This window comes from Bactrocera tryoni, chromosome 3 (assembly GCF_016617805.1).
Source record: "Bactrocera tryoni isolate S06 chromosome 3, CSIRO_BtryS06_freeze2, whole genome shotgun sequence".
Taxonomy (NCBI): domain Eukaryota; kingdom Metazoa; phylum Arthropoda; class Insecta; order Diptera; family Tephritidae; genus Bactrocera; species Bactrocera tryoni.
This window is the reverse complement of record NC_052501.1, coordinates 69943047-69950187: the sequence shown is the minus strand read 5'-3', so window position 1 is coordinate 69950187 and position 7141 is coordinate 69943047.

Genomic DNA, 7141 nt, shown 5'->3' with positions numbered 1-7141 from the left:
CAAAGGTGGGAGGAAAAGTAGAATATATATGAATGTATGGATACAATTTCCAACAAAATGATTCTTTTACGGAATTTCAGGGGTATTTCAGTGAGTTCAATGAAATATGAGTCTACCTTACGGCTTATTAATTATTTCTAATGAGCCCAAAATTGCATATTGCGTTTCTTCTCCCTCCTATTTGTCTAATATAAACTAGCTACAGAGACCTCTTTACTTGAAAATTGCTTTATCATGATCTAATCTGTAGAGCTGGTACGACAAAAGTTGTATCAAAATGGTCTCGAAGTGAGACGTACCAATCTGCCCAATTTAAGGATATCTCAGCCCGAAAAGTCTTTAGTATAGGTATAGAGTATCAAACACTGTACTCATAAGTCACATGTCATTCCTTAAATGTTCTCTGGCTACCTTTAATTGAATATGAAAACCCCTTCCCTACAGCTATATTACTTGTTTTAAGTCTTCATATATGTATATGGCTTTTAGTACAAAAAGTAAATAAAATACATAGTATATAATATAGAAATCGGTTAAGATAGTACGAGATCTTTCAAATTTGCTAATCATTTTTGAAGGGAAATTTCACTGTCATAACAAACCAACTTAATGATGACAGAGGGAATGTGCTCTCAGGCCTGACAGGTTATTTAACGGGACGTAGGCAGCTTTGGCATTAACTCAACAGACAATAATACCTAAAATTCCACCAAATTCTATTATGTCCTCACAAGCCTGGTCAATATAGGTCTGGACAAAGTCAGGAGTTCTGCAAGACTTGTGAAATCTCAAAGTCAACGGTCTGTAGTAGTTCTGCAAGACCTGTGAAATCTCAAACCCAAAAACAGAAGGACTACTGCGCGTAATACAGATGGATAGACACTCGGATAGACAGACGGATAGACAGGGCATGGCTAAATCGCCTCAGCATGTCTGCCTTTACATCCTACCAACCAACTAGGCAAGCAATTACTTGAGAAAGAACTAGAAACCCCACTTTTTTAGACATCAGTCTTATAAAAAGAAATGAAATGCCTATAATTTAGTTGGCTGGAGCAAATTCCAGTCGAATTTTCGGCCACTTTTGCAGCAATGGGACCCCTCGTTAGTAATAATGCGCTGAATATTATCTTTCAAGTCGTCAATCGTGTCAGCCTTATATGCATAGATAAGCGACCTCACATAACCCACAAAAATAAAATAGTCCAGTAGTGTTTAATCGCTGGATTTTGGCGAAGGCACAAGTCAAAGCTTTCTTTGGTAAATTGATTGTTTCGTTGACTAGATGGCATCTAGACGTCTTTTCATCATCAACATACTTCAATTCAGGCTCGAAAGTCAATAATAATGGTTCTATAACATTCCCCATTGACTGTAACATTATGATCGGCTTCATTAATAACATTAATGCCAATGATTCCCTCTTCTCAAAGAGCACACCAAGCAGTGACTTCAGTGACTTTTTGAGGATGTAACGGCGTCTTAACAATGGCTTGTGTCTTATCGCCACTTCAAATGCAACAAGTTCGTATATTAACATACCAGATCAACCAGAAGTGAGCACCATCGCTGAAAATTTTTCTTATGAAAATTAGGACCTTCTTATTTTGGATCCCTTCACCGAACGTGCGATGGTTTTAGTTCGTTCGGCACATTAAGCATTGTCCCTTAAATGTGGCACTCCCTCTTTCTATTGAGCTTAAAAACACTAGAAGCCGATTACTTCACAGAAATTTACTTAGATCTATTTTAGTGAAGCCTACTAACTAACCAATTCTCTCAACTTCAGCTTTCTTAACTCTTCCGAAACCAATAATTTCATAAACTAACGAAAATCTTCACGAACCTTATTAAAGCACCTCGAGTTGAGCTTTAAATTTCGCCACGAAACTGCTCAGATCACCTTTCTTTCTATTTCACTTCAACTCTTTCGCATTTGAAGTATGTACAATATCAACATTTTTGCTTAATTAACACAACAAAGCTGTGGCAAAAAGAAACCATGCGAAAGACGACGAGGGAGAAAAATGAAAAAGTAGAATACGCGCTCACACACGCCAAGTGTGGCAAATAGAAATTATTGAAGTGTGCACACAAAAGTAACAAAGAAAATATAATAAGTAATACAAATGGAATGAAATCTAGCTCCAAATTTAAATAGAGCAAGGCAGCAGAGCTTCTTATGTTACCAACAGACTACGGCAACCAAAAATTATGCTTTGCAAATGAACGCATACATGCCGACGAGGAGACCCCAGTGCCTGTGCTAGCACCTTACCAGCTGCCGCCTAGGCTTTGCCTACCTTTTGGCGCAAACAGCAAAGGCACTGCGTAGTAATCTTGCATTTCCAGCTGCTTTTGCCTATTTTTCGGCGCTGCAACCCACTTCAGTGGCGGCTGCGCCCCCAACCACATGCCAAGTAATATTTTCTTTGGCACTCCACACCCTTTCACACACACACCCACACACTACAAAAATGATTTCGCATATTTTTTGGCAATCTCCTGCCAAAAACAAATGAACAACAAAATTATATAAAAAATTTTAATAGTACTAGAGTACAATAAGAATATGTGCGGCCACCGCTCTTGTACTCATTACACACGCCACACACTCATGCGCTTCATGCGGCTCACACTCTTTGTGGGGGGGTGGAGTGCGGTGTGAAGCGCCCGACTTAGGCGTGTTGATTGCAACTGATTTGAAAGTGAAATGCTGCACCTTGAAAGACTCCAACGAAAATAAGTGTAAAAGAAGCAAGACGTCCGCAGCAGCCTAGCAGGGGATGCTCATAAGAGGCTGCATAGAAATAGAATAAGAAAGTAGCAACAAGCATAAGAGGCGCATAAAAGAAGAAATACCCGAAAATGGGCAAAAGGAAGGCAAAAAAAAAACAACAATGACTGTAATGAAAGCTTTTCATTAATTTTGAGTGCGGAAATACAAAGCTGAAATTCAGGTGGAACACGGCGCAACACCCGCACACCGCACAGCATTAGTGTCGAGTGCAGCACTGAGGGAGGAGCGCCTAAAAATAGGCACTTCACATTTGCCATGCACCGTTGCTGCCAGCTGCCAAGTGGAGTACGGCATGCGAGCGCATAGTGATTGTAATGATATTGAAGTAATTCGAAACGAAATTTCAGGTTGGCATGAGTTGCAAAGACGCGGAATTTTAATGTTGAGTAAATGGAAAGGCTTTAAGTAGCTCACTGAGCAGGTTGATAGCGAAAAATCAATTAAGAAAATCATATTAAAAATGCTTTTGGGCCACTTTTCTAGCATATAGAGCAAAGTGGACGCGAAGATGCCTTCCCGAAAGCAGATTTTAGACTTACAAAAATGCTTTTTGTGTCTTCAGAAATCAACGCTGTCAATGAAGACTGCCGATTCGCGAGATATTTTAGTCTACCCTAAAGCGCACGTTTCTTAAGCAGCTATACTAATTAAGGAAAAGATTTATAAGGAATACTAAAAACCAAATTCAGAACGCAAGTGTTCGATGATACATAACTCAACGGTCTTTCTTTACTATGTAGATCTTGAAGTCCATGAAGTAACGGTTGCTCTTTTAGGTGTGTGGTTTTTGATGCGGCAGTACTTTTTACGGAATTGGTCTTTTTCCTATATTCGTTCGACTAATCGCCCAGGAGGATGGAGCCATGTGTAGAAGTTCATGCAAGTCAGGAAAGTTCTCTGAGCGCCATTCACTTGGAAGTGAACAGAAATGATCCTTTTACATATAGCTCATGCAATTTACGACTTCCGGACTTAGACCAAGTATCCTCTGGGTAGCCAAACAACATCCGTTTGAAGGCGAGCTAAAGTCAGAAGTATAAGTGACCGCTCTTTTTATGACGACCCCTGCAAACGTATTTAAGGTTGACATCACCGCCGTCCAAGAAATGCGATGGACGCGACAAGTTTTGAGGCGAGTAAGCCCTTGTGGCAATCACTACAGTGGCCACATAAAGGAACGTAAATTCGGTGTGACATTCGTGAAGGGAGAGTGACTTCATCGTCGAGAACTGTTATTCACCCCGGTGGAACGGAACGTCTAGCCACACTCCGCATCAAAGTTCTTCAATGAGCGCTTGGAGAGCACCTATGAGAGCTGCCCTTGTCACGATTTCAAAATCGTGCGACTTTAACGGCAGGGTGGGCAAGGAAGTTATCTTTGGCACAACGAACGGTAAGTTCAGTCTTCACGATGAACATCTCCAAATGGGTTGTGGCTGATCGACCTCGCCGGGACCCGAAATATGGTTATCTGTAGCTACCTGGCTGTCTACGAATCCAAAAGCCACCAACCAGATCAATAATGTTGCGATAGACGAAAGACACGTCTCCGGTTTTTTAGACGTACATACGTACGCTCCGAGATCCTAACATTGACTCGGACCACTGTCTTGTTGCAGTCAAGTTAAGCACGCGCCTCTGTGCAGCGTCAACAAACACATGGAAGATTCGACGTCGGAAAGCTGCAATCACAACAGACAGCCGAACGATTTCCTACACGTTTTGCACTCCTGCTCTCTGAAAGCACTCATCAGCAACTCGATATAAGGGAATTGTGAGAAGGCATTTTACATTTCTTGCGTACAGCTGCAGACGAGACCATGGGTTCTCGGAAAATGCCGAAGAACAGTTCGTACGATGAGGAGTGGCGTGTCGCGGTATGAAGAGCTTGACAAGCTGACTGGCGTACTCTTGCTCCGGGTATTTCCTGCAGTCTCCAAGCCCCTTGATTAATGAGCGTTTATAGATTTCCCATAGCATGATACGGCTTACATGAATACATATGAATCAGCGGAGAACCAAAGCATGAGTGCTGGCACACACACTTACACTTTGGTTCCAATTGGTAGGGTGGGACTCCCTTTCCACCATGGTCAGGTTCGAAGCCCATTTACAACCTCTGCCGTACTCTGGGTCCGACACCCGGCCGCAGTGCGACTCCACATTGGACAAATGCCCTTCCTGCATTTAGGTACAAACCACATCCCCCACGAATCTCCCCAAAGGGCCAAACCCAATGAGCAGACTGGAGCGAACTCCAGGGGCTACTGCTCCCCGTGGTACCAGGTTAAAGTCTTTGGTTTGACTTTTGTAACTATTTGCTACTTACTTTGTTCATAAATCCCAACTCATGACTGGTAATATTTGTCGCTTGAACCACAAATGCTTATTATATAATTGTAAACTTACATATATAAAAACTATAATATCATTTCAAGCTAATATTATAGCACTTTTCTGACTAATGACCACGCTGACATTCGAGACAAGACCAGATAAATGTCATACGCAGTGCATGTGGCTTTTGGTCGCCTCTTACGACAGGCAATCCCCTACCCAAGGGGGTCCCCCCTACCCGCAGGGGGATACGGTTAAGGTCAGATAGGCACTGACGAATGACTTGTCAGCATTTTTCCTAATCTAAGTCTGATGAAGAGACGAATTTATCTCCGGCAAAATCGCACGCCATAAAGAGGAACAGATAGTAATCACCTGGTGTCAGGTACGAACTATAAGATGGATGCATAAGAAACTAGCACATAGCGTATAGCAAAACGCTTCAGTATTTTCTCTTTGTTGGTGTCCACCCGTGACTCGTACTCAAACAATACCGCGTCAAGCTTCACAAAACTGTCCAAGATGATTGAGATCTTGTCTTTCGAATGATATACAGTGAACCAAACTTTTTTGTAGTACTCACATCACACTGTTGACTTTAATCTCTTACACAGTGACCCTCCAATACTTTCCGAAAAACCAAAAAAAAAATCAAAATTCTGAATACAGTTTTAGAAATGAGACAAAACCGCATTTTCTTTAAAACTTTCGATTTGAATTGAGTTTCAGAATCGAGCAAAAGATGCCTCTCCAGCGGTTCTCTTGACAGAAACATTTTCACTCTTTCCAGTTCTTAGTAAGGTTGTTCCCAGAACCAGTGTGATATTTCCAACAAACAGATTGAGATACCGATGGCTAAAGCCTAAATTTTCCATATTTCTTTAACTATATGATATGAAGTACAGATATTAATTTCAAATCGAAATAACTCGGCACCTAGAAGAACCCCAACCAAAAGAATAACCATATGATATAATTTCCGCTTAAATTCTACTCAAGTCATTTCTCTATACTGCAGCCACAGCCAACTTAAGGCAGCACGCCTAATACAAATTCTAAGCAGTCACGTAACACACGTAACATATGAAAATTGCCAAGGCATACATATATCGTATTTATATTGAGAGCGGAGAGTCAGCACAGCGCCCACTCTCGACTGCGAATGCCGGCAATTGGAAGCCACACAAATCAATAGCAATCAAAGGCATACACCAATCCGGCACGTATGTAATTCCCATGGAAACGATAGACTACCGAAAGTGTTGCATGCGGCAAGTGTGGCACCTGAACTATGCGACAGCCGAACTATTCAACACTAACCGTACTAACTGCAGCACTGTCGTGCGGCAAAGGCCATGGCAGTGGCACAAACGGTGGCAGAAAGACTTTACATGCGGCTGCCGGTCGCCGACTGTGGCTGTGGCGGTAGCGGTAGCAGTGCCAGTGTCAGGCGTAGTCGAATTAAATGAAATCAGATTAATAGCACATATCGGTGGCCGTGTTGTGCCACAAAACGTAAATGAAGCGCAGCTAATCAATTCGTCGCGAATGTGATGGGCAAACGAAACGCGTACGCATCCTGCCACAGCCGCAATCCGCAGCTGGGCCGACACAACCACCTTCGCACCGCAAGCGCGATTAGACGATGACGAAAGTGGCGCGGTAGCTCAGCCGTCAATCGGCAAGTAGTGCAGCATAGTTTATGCAAAAACAAATAGCGAAATCCACACTGGCATTTAGGTGCGTGTGGTTGTTGTAGCGGTTGCCACAGTAGCGCGCTGCGTTGACTGGAAGCCCGAAATTAAGAGCAAATCAAATTGGCAACGATTGTTGCAACGGATGAGCTCGTAGGCCACGCGATTGGCAATCTGTTCGACAGATCGTCTGATCAACTGATCATTGGCTATCATCTTCGCTCGGTCGCGTAGACACGCTGATCTTTGCGAAGAGGTCTCGCCAAAGGTTCAAAACAATTTCGCAATGTAGCGTGAGATAAAATCATAA